Source organism: Kogia breviceps, chromosome 17, assembly GCF_026419965.1.
Source record: "Kogia breviceps isolate mKogBre1 chromosome 17, mKogBre1 haplotype 1, whole genome shotgun sequence".
Classification (NCBI taxonomy): Eukaryota; Metazoa; Chordata; class Mammalia; order Artiodactyla; family Physeteridae; genus Kogia; species Kogia breviceps.
The window spans coordinates 44,933,423-44,948,335 of record NC_081326.1 but is presented as its reverse complement, the minus strand read 5'-3'; the positions used below and the strand labels follow the sequence as shown (position 1 = coordinate 44,948,335).

Below are 14,913 nucleotides of genomic sequence, written 5' to 3'. Positions count from 1 at the left end.
GCCTGGTCTCAGTACATTGATGTGGATTCTTATGTCATTTTAAAAATATCTTTTCTTCCAGCTCCCGTTGAGCTTCTGTTTTTATCCATTTACTTACAGATATATTTAATTAGCTTAGAATACTACCCCCAGAATTTCTTAGTTATTTCCTTCTGTTCTACAGAGAGAGACACAAACTTCATGCTGGTGACAGTGAGACAATGGGAACTTCAGAGGGGCATGCATTTTCTTGCCGGAAACTGTAAGAACAGCCTTGAAAGTTGTAGGCACTCTTTAGTCACAAGTTCAAGGGTTGAGGTTGCTGGGTAGCTGTCCGTGATGGTTGTGGGGTGTGTGTGTGCATGCACACACACACACACACACACACACACTCACATGCACTCACAAACACATACACATCACAGTGACAGATGACCTATTGAAATAATTTCAGGGCTGTTCTGTGGTTGCTACGACAACCAGTGCTCTCTTGGCTTTCATCTGGCCATGTGACAGGGACTTTGACGTCAGCTGGAGGCAGAGTCTGTGGCTGAGTCCACACAGTCAGAGGCCTGTGAGAATCTGGTGGATGCCGGCTGGCACTGCTGCTTCTGCGTCCCAGGGGCTGCAGAGCATGGACTGTTAAATCTTGCGCTTCTTCTGTGTGAGGTAATTCGTTTGCTTTATATACAATAGTTCGTTGTGTTTGTAGATCATTGTGGTTTTCCCCTCTCTTACCTCTTACAAGTTTGTCTTCAGGAACAATTACGTTGTATCAGGAGGAAAATGTGAAGCAGCTCCTCGTTGTTAATTTCGGGTGGAATCTCTGGCATTTGGTTAAATTTGGATTAATGTTCTGTGAAGCAGGTTAAAATATAGCCGCTTTTCTTGTTCAGCACTTGCTAACATGACATTTTTTAGAGATGCAGGTTTTGTGGCTTGAGCCAAATATTCCCCGTTGAATTCCAGGAATCCTCCCTCCAGTATTGCTTTGGGTTTAAAGACTCCAGCATAGCCTTGCAATATGTTGCTAACTTTGCTTTTTTTTATATTTGCTACCATATTCTGAATCAGCCTAGAGTAGTTTGGTATTTTGTTTCTGTCTTGTTTGTAGCATTCATAATTACCAGCAATAGACACGGCGGGAAAGAACATTATACTTTGAAACAGAAGTTGGGGTTCTTCTAGTAAATAAAGTATTCTGAAAATACCAGTGAAAACTGTCAAGAGCTTCCTGTTTAGAGAAAAATGATCTGGAATATGCCAAGGAAGTTGGGGTGGAACCTCTGACTTGTGCTCATGCAGTTGCTTTTTGGTTCTTAGAGCAAAGTGCACATTTTCAGTATCTTCCTCTGAAAATTCAGCTGTGAAGAGAATAGCATTGGATGGTCTTCATTCACTAAGGAGGCATGTAAGCTATTTTTATATTTAAAAATTGAAATAATTACCTAGAGAAGAAAACAACAGCCCTAAAACTATAAATTATCATTGGTAGATCTATTTTAATTCAAACACAGATATAAATAACCACTAAAAATCGCTCTAGATCTTGAATGAGTAATTTGATAACTGTGATTAATAAAGCTTTTAACCTCTATTCCTGTAACAATATATACTGCAAATGGGGGGGGGGGTTGCATGGTTGTAGTTTATTTCTTTCCCAAGTTTAGTAATTTTGAATTTTCCATCATTGCACACAAGTTGGATGGTTTTCGTAGCTTGTAATTCAACAAAAACCTCTGGTACTGAAGTTGATCGAGCCTAGATTTATAAGCAGGTATCTAAATCTTACAAATTTAACTGGAAAAAAAGGCAAATTTTAGAGCAGCACATGTAATATACCTACTATTTTGATGAATAGAAAAATAATGGTTTAACTATGTAAATGAAGAATACACATTTTATAGTATGTGAGTTACATATCAATTTTACAGTATGTGAGTTATATATCAATATAGCAAGAATATATTGTTCTTTTCTGTATTCTTTATTAGTTTCTGAATTCTGATCACCTTTATTTTACGCTTGGAGATGAACATTTTGAACAGTATTTAGCTTCAGTAATAAGTGAATAATTGTGAGTGCATAAATAATTTCTCAATAGCTTTCAATGAGTGAATATTCATTTAATTTGCTGGCATTTGATATGTCTATTTTTGGCCAGAGTCTCCATGGAGGATTTTCCAAAAAGTCTTAATGTGCTTACACTCGAGGCACATCTACTGAGGCGTTATCTCATTGTTTAGTTTATCTCATAATTATAATAACTCAGAGGCCCTATTCTTAACACTCCTAGAAATTTGTTAATTGATTTGCAGTATTTCAAGTGAGCATGAATAGGACCTGTAGCCAGTAGCACTGTCATTTAAAAGCAGTCTTTGATGGGATACTTTGATGTTTGCTTCTTTTACTCAAAATAAAGAATTTTCATTATAGTTTTCCCAGGTAGTGAAGATTTTCTTGATGCTCTCTCTATGTTTTAAAGTTATAAAATGATTGTATTCAGTGCCCTAATAAAACAGACTGGATTTCGGCAATACGACATAAGTGAATATGTTAGTGTTGATTGGCAAAATGACAATGATAAAGTTTATCATTAGAAGAAAACAACCTATGCTATGATGGCAGAAATACTTTAGAATCTACAGGTCTTTTCTTACGGCAAAATAAGGGGAAAAAATGACTCTCATCAGCATCATCTATTTACAGCAGTGAGACTGTGTTGATTTCAAGGTCAAGTTTGCTTCAACTTCGAAAGATACTAGCAAGGAATGATTTACTCTAGAAACCTGGATGTTGCATTATTAAATGCTTTATGTACAGTTTCAAGGGACTTTAATCTTTTGGGTGCCATGGACCTCTTTGGCAGGCTGGTGAAGCTTATAGGTCCTTCTTAGAATGATGATTTTAAATGCATGATAAAGTATGCAGGATGACAAAGGGAATTACTTTTATTGAAATACATTAACCAAATTTTTTTAAATGTGATGTGTGTGTTGTCAATAATTCACTGTTAAATAAAACAAATTAGCAGCAGTTATAATTACTACCATAGTTATAGTAACTACCATAATTTTGAAGTAGTGATGAGCATAAAAAGTATTTCGAGATGGCTCAGTGACTGTAATATGATATGAGAATATCTGTGATTTCTCTTGGCAACAAAATGCAGGTACGTACGGTGGTTTATGCTCTACATTTTAATCTAAATTTTACTTTGAGGTTCGTGAAACTAAAGATAGAATATTTTTCCCATCCAAGTTCCTGGATCCCATGAATTCTCTCCACCCCTGAGTTAAATGATATGTAAGCTTTTGATGCTAAAAGGTCTTGGAACTGCACTGGACAAAATCCACACCACCATTTCCACATTCAGCTCTGCCACATCTGATTTTATTCTCTGAAGGTGTGAATTTCACAGTATTCTCTAATTTCTGCATGAAAGGGGTGGTATCCACATCGCTACCAAATTGTAAATTTCTTTTGTTTTCCTCCTTAATCCATAAGTAGGCTTGTGTACTTGGACTGAGCTCATACCTAGTTAGGTAGGGGTTAAGAGGAAAAACTTATAGTGTTAACACAAGTTATGCAAGTTAAAACCATGGACCATAGAAGTAAGACTATAGCTATTTACAAAGGGACCTTTATCCAGTCAAAGAAAATAAGCAAGTAGTACTTTCATGAAGAATGCAGGATGTTATATGAGATCATAGCTGAAGAAATATTCTAGAAGGTACTTTGTGTGCTCACAACAATTGAAATGAGCATTAAAGAATTTATGTCACTTTTCAGTTTGATGTAAAGCACATACATGCGTAAATTGATCAATTGTAATGTAAATTTCAGTTATTCTGGATAGAGCCTGCTGGTTCACCTGTCAGAGGTCCCTGGAACAGGAGACATTCATTGAAAATGAAATGAGGAGTGCGAGACACTTCCCAAGTGACCTGAATGCAAAATCTTATTTGACTTATTGGATATTCAAGAACAACACAGGAAATATTAATATTATTGTTTAGGGTGACATATATAAGAATTGTCTCATTTCCCATGTCACTCTTAACTTGCAGAAGATATTGCCTAATTTTCCTCTGCAGCTAACTCGGTGACTTTGCAGTTAGTTGGCTGATGTCGTGTATCACTGCCTTTCCAGCTCTGCGTTTAATCCTTGCATCCTTTCTATTACATCAGCACCATCACCCGAGCATACGAAAATTGGAGCTATGACATTATGCACAAGCTGGTGTTTAAACTCAATCCAAATCCCTAACATTTGAAATGGAAGCTTAGCAGTTTTTCTTCATGTGTTCTCAGGGGCATTACGAAAGAGGATTTTCCCAAACATTTCTTATGCTTTAGACTAGAAAAGAACACCTTCTTTGGGGGCTTTGAGTGTCTGTGGCACCTTTTGATAAAGAAACTTGGAAAAAGTCAAAAATCTCAGACTTCAGTTGGAAAGGAATGTGCCATTATTTTTCATGAAATCAACTGTTATTTTAATGGTACCCTGTGATGGAAATCAACTAGAAATAGCATTCCAAAATGCAGTATTTTTTTTTATTGTTTCCAGAAGTGATGCCATCAAAGTTAGTGCTCATTAAGACTTCGATACAAAAATTATATGATAAATCTTTAAATCCAATGGAGGCATCTACTCCAAACCAAAAACAGTCTGCTCTTTTTATTTCTGCAGTGAACTTTAGGGAGGTTTTGGACATATTTCTGTAAATGCCTTTAATTAGAGACACAGCATCCCTTTAAAATTTAGTTTACATTAATGTAAAACATAGTGTACTTACATCACATTACAGTTCTATATTTGATTTTCAAGAAAGAAATCTCTAGTCTGAAAGATAGTCTAGCTGCTGCCTGTCCTAAAAGGAGGATTGTCCATCTTTTCTGATTTCTGAATTCCAGTGAGTGCAGGAAAACCAAAGACTGCAAACTACTTTCATGCCAAGATGAATTCTTTTGTGGATGATTCTAGAATTGCTTTACTTTTATGAATTTAAACCCTATCCATGAGAGGTAAATGTTGAGAAGAGTGTTGTATTCTTTGGCTGACTGCTCTGCTGACTCCCACAGACTTTCGTATGATTCATACAACTAAAACCACGACCAATTTTGTGACGACCATATTTACAACATCCTTGGATATAAATTTAAAAATAGCATCCCACAATAGTTATCCGATCCTGTGCCTCCCCACTTTTTACCATGGATCAGGTGAAGCATTAGGTAGCATCACTCGCTCAGCCAGCATTTTATCACGGGGCTGCTGCCTCCACAGTATCGTAGTAGGCATTTGGGGCTCCTCCCTCATGTGGTCTTTGAGGGATACGCCACTGGCATAAAGAGCCCAAATTACTTTATAGACTTCTGACTTTTGTTTGCTTGAGCTTTTATTCAAACATTCAGTCTTTCATGCATTCAATAAGTTTTGAGCACCTACTGTGTGCCAGACATTAGACTAGACACTAGGGATGCTATGGTGAACAAGACAGACAAGGTCTCTGCCATCATGGAACTTACAGTCTAACTATATAGGGGACCTGCCCAGAGACCTAAGTGTAACAGGAACCAAGGTTTCTCCCTCACAGCTGTGCTGGCCAGCATAGTCAAAAAGAGAATCTTCTCTATAGGGAAAAAAATCAAAACAAAAGAGGACAAGCAAACAACCTGGGAACCATTAGATTTTATACCAGAGTCAGACCTTAGAAGAGGCATTCCTCAGCTGGTGAACAGTCAGCCTAATTTGTGAGCAGTCTGTTCATATCCGTGTCAAGGATTCCAGATCAGTACACCCAGCCCTATTTCCAAAGGCTTCTTGTCCTCTCCTGTTCAGAAGATATGTGAGACTGGTAGGGACTGACCTAGAGAATAATTTTCTCTTATGCACATACCCTGCCTTATGCAGATAACAAGAGCCATTTCATCTTATGAAAGGAATCCTTGAGTTAGTTGTGCTCAAGCATATCAATCCCATCTTCCCTGTACTCACCCAGTCAAGATAGGTTCACTGCTCTCATAGATAACCCCAAATCCCAACGGCATAATACAGTACTGTTCCTTTTTCGCTCAGCCACAAATCAGATTTGGGAGACAGGCTCTGCTCCATGCAGTAATCCAGGGATTCAGGCTCCTTCCATCTGGTTAAACTGATCTGGGGACAAATCCCATCTCTACCACTTGCAGGTGTCACTTTGGGCAAGTTACCAAAGTCACCGTTTTCTTACCTGGGTAATATTAGTACCTACCTTATAGATTTTGAAGTCAGTTTACTTGGCATGGTAACCGACAGATATTAGGTACTCAATACTGTGAACTGTTATCATTCATTTTCTACCCCTGGTAGTGCTGCCACCACCACTGTCCCCCCAGGAACCAGGAAGTACCACGGCCAAAGTTGGAGGACGTGTACCCCTGGTGTCATGAGAACAGCTGACACTTAGAGAGCTAGATAGTCTTCTAAGCTTTTTTCAAAATAACTATCGTTTTTTCATCACAACATCCGAGTTTTATACATGAGGAAACTAAGGAACCAGAGAGCTTGAGGACATTGCCCAGCATCACACAGGTATGTAACGGGGCTCTGGGAATTTGGCTCTAGAGTCACTATGCTGTATTACCTTTTAAGCTGGAATATTTTTTCTAGAAGTAATGTTACATGTTGTGGCAGATTGTACACTATTGCAGGATGCTATTTTTAAATTTCTCTTCAAAAATGGCCTTGTAATTACATGTACTCCCCCTTGCCCTTCTGGAATATTGGCACTCTCCCTGAAGAGGTGGAGTCTCTTGGCTTATCCCCTTGAACCCACATGAGCTTTGTGATTGGCCCAACTGATAGAGCACAGTGAGAACGACGCTAGATGACTTCCAAGGCTGGATGTGAAAAAGAATTCAATTATTTTTTTCTCTCGGCTATTCTTTGTTTCTCTTACACATGACATTTACCCTTGGAAACCAGCCACCATGAGGAAGCCCAGACCATATAGAGGGGCCATATGTAGGTTTCAGCCGACACCTCCAGCTAAGGTGTCAGCCAGACAACCAGCATCAACTGCCAGAAATGTGAGTGGGCAAGCCTTCCGAGGATCCCAGGCCCCAGCCCCAGGTCCCCCTTACCCTTCCTGATGCCAAGTGAACCGGAGGTGAACTGTCCCTGCCGAGCCATGCCCTAAATTGCAGATTCATGTGCAAAATAAAAATTGTTGTTGTTTTAAGTTCATAAATTTCAGAATTATTTCTTAGGCAACCAGAGTAACTGGAATGTATGGGGGTGATTAGAAATTACTAAAATACCTGTGTAAAGGGCTAAACTGTAAGTACATGTAGATTAACTAGGTTTTGGGGATTTGGCATAAGTTATCTAACCTAATAAAAATAATTTCTGGAGGAAAATATATTTCAGTTACCAATTAAATTACAAATGGGCTTTGGGTACGTATCCTGTTCATAAATTTGGAAGAGAGTCCCTACATGGTAATGCTATTGCTGGTTCTAGGAGGAGATTTGGGCTACACTGCGATGGACTGTATGCATTAGTGTAATCTCCCTCATTGCCTCCTCTTGGCTGGGACCCTCTCAACAGGAGAGTCCTATGTAGACAGCAGTACTTGTGCCATCTTCCCTTGGTCACGGCTTAGTCTCTGTATCTGCTTTTGTCTCTCTCACACCTACTCTGTCTAATCTGCTGCCTACTTTTCTATTGTTAGATCCTGCTGCCTCCTTGACACTCTCTTTTGGCCCATTTCCAATGCTCCTAAACCTATTTTTCTGCTCTAATGATTTATAGTAAAGCTAGGGAATTTCTCTTAGCCAGGTAAGATTTAGCTCATTCAGCAAAGTCTTTTTTTTCTTTTAGTAAAGCTGCCAAAATGGCAGCCGTCCCACTGGCTTGCGGCTCCATGTGTTCGTCAAACCTAGTATCTGAAATACTCAGAAATGTAGTCCTTAGGTCCTGACTCAAAGAAACGTGCATCTCTGTCTCTTCTGCTGCAGAGAAATCAATACCCCTGACTTTCTTCTTGCTTAAACGTCACCCCATCCTGAGGGTCTTCCCACCTTCCCTTTAGAAGGCTAATTGGTTTGTTCACTTTTGATATATTCATTCAACATGTATTAGTTCGATATAGTGGGCCCTGTTGTTGAGCACCTATGAAAAGATTTCCTTTGTGTCCAAGGACTGGTAAGGTTCCTCCAGTTGTCTCTCATTTGCTCGCCACTAACACCAGGCAGATGTGGTCCCGTCACCTAGACCTTTCAATGACCGACACATGTCCCACCTCACCCAAGATGTCCCAGCTAAGTAGGATACGACGAGGGTAACATAGGACCAGCCAGTCTTTGAAAGGGTTACAGTCTAGTTGGGGAGGCCGGACAGCATATGCAACTGAGGTCCAGAGCTTTGTCTTCCAGGTTGGGTACAACTTCTTACAGTGCCTAGTGTAGCACTGGACACATAGTAATAACCACTTATTAAATCTCTGGTAGGTGATAAATGAATACATTAACTATAGAAGGGTATATGGCATTGAGATGACTTTAGAGGGGAAGTGAGGTTTGAGTTGGGCTTCAAAGGATATAGAATATTTGGCATGAACAGGAGTGAAAGGATTGCCTGTGAATAAGAAACATCATAAGTACATTTCTAGTAACAGAAATAGACACTCATCCATCTGAGATCAAGAAAATGGCCGGGAAAAAACAAAATATACAACCTGTAAGGTGGGTCTGTGGAGGACCTAGAATTTATCAATTTAAAACAAACTGGGGAGAATTTATCAATTTAAAACAAACTGGGGACTTCCCTGGTGGTGCAGTGGTTAAGAATCCACCTGCCACTGCAGGGGACATGGGTTCGAGCCCTGGTCCGGGAAGATCCTACATGCCACAGAGCAGCTAAGCCCGTGCACCACAACTGCTGAGCCTGCGCTCTAGAGCCTGTGAGCCATAACTACTGAGCCCACACTCCACAACTACTGAAGCCTGTGTGCCTAGAGCCTGTGCTCTGCAACAAGAGAAGCCACCACAATGAGAAGCCCGCGCACTGCAACGAAGAGTAGCCCCTGCCCGCCGCAACTAGAGAAAGCCTGTGTGCAGCAGCGAAGACCCAACACAGCCAAAAAAAACCCAAATAAATAAATAAATAATAATTTTTAAAAACTGGATTTGATCTGACAGCAAGAAGCTAGTGAAAGTTTGGGAGCAGGTAAGTGATACATGTGTCAAGTGGTATTATAATAGTTTAATAACCCTGTTTCCTTTTGCTTTAGACAGCTAATTTTAATTATGAATATGTGTTAAATGATTCCTTTTCCTCCATTTTTCTCATAGAAAAGTTCTAACTTTTTAAATTTAAAAAAACGTGAATTCTTTTCTGCCCTAAATACTGTGTAAATGGCTCTTTTAACTTTAGCTGGGTGATATCTGTACGGAGAGCTATGTTAACTTCATATTGAAAAAATATATAATCTACTATTTAACAAAGTCACATTCACATAAAACCCAAACCAACTGAAAATTCAAACCTTCATAACATTTTCTATAGAACTATACTATAATGATAATTGATATTCATAGTGAACCCCCTGGGACATTGCACCGTTACTCTGATAAATCTTTTAATTAAGTGAAAGACTTAATTATGGTTCAGTGAAGTTTTAATTTTAAGCTGGCAGTACATTTCATTGTATCTCAAGTCTTTGAAAATTGGCCATCAGTATATGTGCTTGGCAGCTATCCGAATATTCTTAATCAGAACATCCCATTCTCAAGAAAAATATTTGTAAGTTATACAGGCCAAAGTGTGTATAATAGTTATATACAGTATAAAGAATGTTAGAAAATAAATGCCTTCGTACTTAACAAAAACACCACTGGTTAATCCTTCTGGTGAAATCTAAGGTCACACGTTAATATTGATGATGACTTCACCACAGCACCATGCAGGTTAGTACTGTATCTAAAGCCCAGTGCCTCATGGGAATTGAATCTGTGATATACTTTCAAAATCTCCAACCACATAAAGATTTTAAGCCAGTTGAGAAGAGTACTTATCTCAGTCTCTGACGGAGAGTAAAGGTGTGCTTTCCACTTGTAGACAGACCATCACTCACCATAGCTCCTGGCAACCATGCAGATTGGAAATGGATTTCTGTTTCCTGAGGCCATTGCCCGTGTTGATGCTCCTTGCTACCTCCTGGCCATTCACGCCTGAATGCGCCCATGGAACACCTGGTGAGCCTGATCTCTCTTATAAGGCCAACTGCTGAGGGTCGTTAAAGCAAACCATTCACTCTCTTGGGGGTTTTCTTTATAGAGAGCTTGAACAGCAATTTAAGTGGAAGTCATAGTTTTCATGAAATTATTTTCTGGCATATCCCAAGGATGTTTTCACAAAAGAGAAGCTATTTAAGAAAGATGCAACCTCTGGTCCAAATTCCATTTTGGATATAAAAGTAACTGTCACTTGAATCTGCTATGCTCACCTCCAAAAGTGCTGGCCAACTTCCAGCTTTAAAAACCCAATCCATTGCTCTTCAGAAAAGAATTCTCCTCCTCTTCGTGCCCTCAAAACAGGCTAGGGATTAATACCAAGACTGACCAAAAGGCCTAACTTCTCTATCAACAATGTCACCAAGAGGATTACTTCGTTAAAGGTGCAAAATTTAGTTATGCTATGGGTTGACAAAAAGATGCTGATTTGGGGATACTATAAACAAAGGAGAGATCTCATGAAATCGTGTTAAATCATGTCTAGATTTAAGAAACAGGGACTTTTTAGTGTGGTAAAATATACGTAACATAAAATTAACCATTTTAACCATTGTAAGTGTACAATTCAGTGGCGTTAAGTACATTCACATTGCCATGCAACCATCACTATCACACATCTCCAGAACTTTTTTGTCTTCCCAAACCAAAACTCTGTATCCATTAAACACTAACTCCCCATCCTTCGCCTCCCTACCCCCAGCCCCCACCTCAGGGCCTGGCAACCATCATTCTACTTTCTTTTAACAGGGACATTTTAAGGAAGTTTGAAATAAAACTACGATTCCTCTTTCTTTTGTATGAAGTCTTCAATTAATAAAGGCCCTGTTAGGACTTCCTGGTGGCACAGTGGTTAAGAATCTGCCTGCCAATTCAGGGGACACGGGTTCGAGCCCTGGTCCAGGAACATCCCACATGCCGTGGAACAACTAAGCCCATGTGGCCACAACTACTGAGCCTGTGCTCTAGAGCCTGAGAGCCACAACTACTGAGCCTGCGTGCCACAACTACTGAAGCCCTCGAACCTAAAGCCCGTGCTTTGCAATGAGAAGCCTGCACGCCGCAAGGAAGAGTAGCCCCTGCTCGCCACAGCTAGAGAAACCCCATGCGCTGTGACGAAGACCCAATGCAGCAATAAATTAATTAATTAATTAAAATAAAATTAAGTCCCTGTTAAAAGTCCCCAAATAATTGGAAATTTCTTAGGTTTACACTGAGCAAAGTTTACACAAAGTTCCACGATGTAGAGATTTCAGACATATATGTGTTCAACCCACCTACCATAAACCATATTCAATACAATTTTCATATAATCACTTAGCTTGCCACCTTGCTTTTCAAAGAGAAAGCCATGGAACCTGAGATTTTCTGGTCCCAGTAATATTCTCAAATAGTCCTATATTAGTCTTCTAAGAAGCTTAAGGATAGAATCAATATATGTTTATGATAGAACATTCAGAAAATACAGAAGAATATAAAGAAGAAAATAAAGCTCACTTTTAATATTCTACTGCCTAAAGTAGCCACTATTAATATTTTAAAATTAAAAAGCATTATATTTCAGTTTACTTTATATTTCATCTTACTTCACTTCAACAGAAGAAAAAGAACCCTGAAATGAACTCAAGCATCTGAACTTCAGATAACTGTTTCTTTAAAGCAGGAATTAACGATTTTTAACTAAATTAAATTGCCAATTAAAAATTGAAATTCAGGGCTTTCCTGGTGGTGCAGTGGTTGAGAATCTGCCTGCCAATGAAGGGGACATGGGTTCGAGCCCTGGTCTGGGAAGATCCCACACGCCGTGGAGCAGCTAGGCCCGTGAGCCACAACTACTGAGCCTGCGTGTCTGGAGCCTGTGCTCCTCAACAAGAGAGGCCGCGATAGTGAGAGGCCCGCACACTGCGATGAAGAGTGGCCCCCGCTTGCCGCAACTAGAGAAAGCCCTCGCGCAGAAACGAAGACCCAACACAAAGATAAATAAATAAATAATAAAAATAAAGGAATTCCCTTTAAAAAAAATTGAAATTCAATCGAACAGTAAGAGATTGAGGAATCAATGTTTCTTAAAAACTAATTGTTTCTCAATGGATATGGGTTTATATTTTCAGTTAGTAAAGCTTAGTTTACAATCTCATAAAGATCAGAAAGATACGGGATAATCAAAAATACCTTTGGGGAAATAAAACGTTTTTAACCAGAGATCACCTTTAGCAATAGTCTCCTGGGGCAAAAGTAGATTAAAAAGTTAATATGTAAGGAATATAGTTCCTAAAGTCAAAACCACTTTCAAAAGGAAAACTAAATCATACAATAGGGAAGCAGTTACTTTACCCAGCGGCCTAGAACTCACAGAGAATTTAGAGGAATTCACTATATTTATTGACCCTCTCCCTTGACCATAGAGGTTTAACTTTAATTACTTAAGACACCAGTGGGTTTTTTTTTTTAAATGACGATTTATTTATTTATTTATTTGTTAACATCTTTATTGGAGTATAATTGCTTTACAACGGTGTGTTAGTTGCTGCCGTATAACAAAGTAAATCAGCTATATGCATACGTATATCCCCATATCCCCTCCCTCTTGAGTTTCCCTCCCACCATCCCTACCCCACCCCTCTAGATGGTCATAAAGCACCGAGCTGATCTCCCTGTGCTATGCGGCTGCTTCCCACTAGCTATCTATTTTACGTTTGGTAGTGTATATATGTCCATGCCACTCTCTTACTTCGTCCCAGCTTACCCTTCCCCCTCCCCATGTCCGCAAGTCCATTCCCTACATATGCATCTTTATTCCTGTCCTGCCCCAGGCTCATTAGAACCTTTTTTTTTTTTTCGATTCCATGTACATGTGTTATCATACAGTATTTGTTTTTCGCTTTCTGACTTACTTCACTCTGCATGACAGACTGTAGGTCCATCCACCTCACTACAAATAACTCAATTTTGTCTCTTTTTATGGCTGAGTAATATTCCATTGTATATATGTGCCACATATTCTTTATCATTCATCTGTTGATGGACACTTAGCTTTTTTCCATGTCCTGGCTATTGTAAATAGTGCCACAGTGAACATTGTGGTACATGTCTCTTTTTGAATTATGGTTTTCTCAGGGTATATGCCCAATAGTGGGACCCCTGGGAACCTCCATACTGTTCTTCATAGTGGCTGTATCAAATGACATTCCCACCAACAGTGCAAGAGGGTTCCCTTTTCTCCACACCAACTCCAGCATTCATTATTTGTAGATTTTTTGATGATGGCCATTCTGACCGCTGTGAGGTGATATCTCATTGTAGCTTTCATTGGCATTTCTCTAATGATCAGTGATGTTGAGCAAACTTTCGTGTGCTTGCTGGCAATCTGCATATCTCCTTTGGAGAAATGTCTGTTTAGGTCTTCTGCCCATTTTTGGATTGGGTTGTTTGTTTTTTTGATATTGGGCTGCATAAGCTGCTTGTAAATTTTGGAGATTAATCCTTTGTCAGTTGCTTCATTTGCAAATATTTTCTCCCATTCTGAGGGTTGTCTTTTCGTCTTGTTTATGGTTTCCTTTGCTGTGCAAAAGCTTTTAAGTTTCATTAGGTCCTATCTGTTTATTTTTATTTCCATTTCTCTAGGAGGTGGGTCAAAAAGGATCTTGCTGTGATTTATGTCATAGAGTGTTCTGCCTATGTTTTCCTCTAAGTTTGATAGTGTCTAGCCTTACATTTAGGTCTTTAAACCATTTTGAGTTTATTTTTGGGTATGGTGTTAGGAAGTGTTCTAATTTCATCTTTTACATGTAGCTGTCCAGTTTTCCCAGCACCACTTATTGAAGAGGCTGTCTTTTCTCCATTGTATATTCTTGCCTCCTTTATCAAAGATAAGGTGACCAATATGTACATGGGTTTATCTGTCGGCTTTCTTTTTTAATCTTTTTTTTTTTGCTGTACATGGGCCTTTCACTGTTGTGGCCTCTCCCATTGCGGAGCACAGGCTCCGGACGCGCAGGCTCAGTGGCCGTGGCTCATGGGCCCAGCAGCTCCGTGTCATGTGGGATCTTCCCAGACCAGGGCACGAACCCGTGTCCCCTGCATCGGCAGGTGGATTCTCAAACACTGCGCCACCAGGGAAGCCCTATCTCTCGGCTTTCTATCCTGTTCCATTGATCTATATTTTTGTTTTTGTGTCAGCACCATACTATCTTGATTACTGTAGCTTTGTAGTATAGTCTGAAGTCAGGGAGCCTGATTCTTCCAGCTGTGTTTTTCTTTCTCAAGATTGCTTTGGCTATTCGGAGTCTTCTGTGTTTCCATACAAATTGTGAAAGTTTTTGTTCTAATTCTGTGAAAAATGCCATTGGTAGCTTGACAGGGATTGCATTGACTCTGCAGATTGCTTTGGGTAGTAGAGTCATTTTCACAATGTTGATTCTTCCAAGCCAAGAACATGGTATATCTCTCCATCTGTTTGTATCGCCTTTAATTTCTCTCATCAGTGTCTTACAGTTTTCTGCATACAGGTCGTTGGTCTCCTTACGTAGGTTTCTTCCTAGGTATTTTATTCTTTTTAGTTGCCATGGTAAATGGGAGTGTTTCCTTAATTTCTCTTTCAGATTTTTCATCATTAGTGTATAGGAATGCAAGAGATTTCTGTGCATTAATTCTGTA

General features: G+C 39.4%; 1 protein-coding gene across 7 annotated transcripts in view; it reads left to right on the top strand.

The window, feature by feature from the left end:
• Window positions 1-14,913, top strand: part of NCALD (neurocalcin delta) — a 415,625-nt gene that overhangs the window by 334,660 nt on the left and 66,052 nt on the right. Inside the window, exon 1 of one of the 7 annotated variants that reach the window (XM_059042989.2) lies at window positions 269-648. The exons of 4 other annotated variants lie outside the window; for them this stretch is intronic. The gene's annotated coding sequence lies outside the window, so the exon portion shown is untranslated. Of the gene's footprint in view, window positions 1-268; window positions 649-964; window positions 1,387-10,089; window positions 10,222-14,913 lie in introns of those variants that run through there. 2 more of the 7 variants (XM_067017421.1, XM_067017420.1) reach the window with 2 other exon arrangements.